At 47.7% G+C, this 1328-nt stretch overlaps 1 non-coding gene across 1 annotated transcript; it reads left to right on the top strand.

The window, feature by feature from the left end:
• The first annotated feature begins 359 nt into the window (after window positions 1-359).
• Window positions 360-469, top strand: LOC141577005 (U6 spliceosomal RNA). Its single transcript, XR_012505436.1, has one exon. It is a non-coding gene; the product is annotated as a U6 spliceosomal RNA (small nuclear RNA).
• The last annotated feature ends 859 nt before the right edge of the window (window positions 470-1328 follow it).

The following is a 1328-nucleotide window of genomic DNA, read 5'->3' as shown; positions in this document are numbered from 1 at the left end:
CTGGTAGGAGATTTCCACACATCGGGGTCATCGAAACGGCTCGAGCAGTTTGAAATGCCTCTGATGATGTCCTGGGGTGTTCGGCTCAACTCTCTGAGCGGCTCCTCCAAAAACAGGCCCTAGGATGGTTTCCACAGGAGCTGTTGTGGCCATTTCTCTGACGTTTACCTCCCGTTGTCCAGCTTCAGTCTGCAGGGCTTCAGGAGACGGAGCATTTTAGTACTCAATGATGCCAAGACAAAAGGGTGAGAGAAAATGGGAAACGTTCGTGGAGATGGTCCTAGGCAGATAGTGGAGGCAACTAGAAGACCTTCAGTCTCCGGGCCGGCTTTCAGGTTGAGACAAAAACCCTAAGGCAAGCGCTTGCTGCCACAGCACATCGACTAACACGGGGAACCATCCAGAGAAGATCAGCACGGCCCCTGAACGTGGACGACACACGCACATACGTGAAGCGTTCCGTAGCTTTAGTGATGTCAGTCACCCAGAGGAAGACAGATATCCTATGCCATCACTTCTAGGTGGGATCTGAAAGTAAGTCAAGACACCCATCCATACATAAATAACTCCATTTTAAAAAGACTCCAAGGAACCTATTTACAAACCAGAAACAGACTGGACTCGCAGACATGGAAAAGAAACCGATGGTTAACACAGGGGACAGGGTAGGGTGGAGGAACGGGGGAGGGCAGAGGGATAAATCAGGAGTTTGGGATTAGCAGATATAAACCACCCTATACAAACTAGGTACACAAGTAGGTCCTACTGTCTAGCACAGGGAACTATGTTCAATAGCTTGTAATAACCTATCCTGAAAAAAGTATACGTGTGTGTGTGTGTGTGTGTGTGTGTGTGTGTGTGTGTGTGTGTGTGTGTGTGAATAAGTGAATCACTATGCCGTACGTCATAAATGAACACAACATTGTAAGTCAACTATACTTCCATTGACAGAGAGTTCCTACAATAAACAGGCAGGCAGGCAGGCAGGCAGGCAGGCAGGCAGGCAGACAGACACAGACACAGACACACAGACACACAGACACACACACACACACACACACACACACACACACACACACACACACACACACACACACCCCACAGACACAGGGGAACCCTAAGGAAAACGAGTAGCACTAGTATCTCTTATCCATGCATGTCTATCCCAGTTTAATGGAAACCTAAGTTTTTGCCTCAAGTCAATGATGCTAATAACTCTGCTGCCAAGAATAGAAAAATCCTCACGGAGGATTTCTGAATCCCAGAAGGGTCAGGGAGGGAGAAAAAGAGAAAGGATTCCATTCTGCTGACAGAGGTATGATAGTTAC

Source organism: Camelus bactrianus, unplaced genomic scaffold (genome assembly GCF_048773025.1).
Source record: "Camelus bactrianus isolate YW-2024 breed Bactrian camel unplaced genomic scaffold, ASM4877302v1 HiC_scaffold_56, whole genome shotgun sequence".
NCBI lineage: Eukaryota > Metazoa > Chordata > Mammalia > Artiodactyla > Camelidae > Camelus > Camelus bactrianus.
The sequence above is the reverse complement of the archived record's forward strand: the minus strand, read 5'-3'. Positions and strand labels throughout refer to the sequence as shown.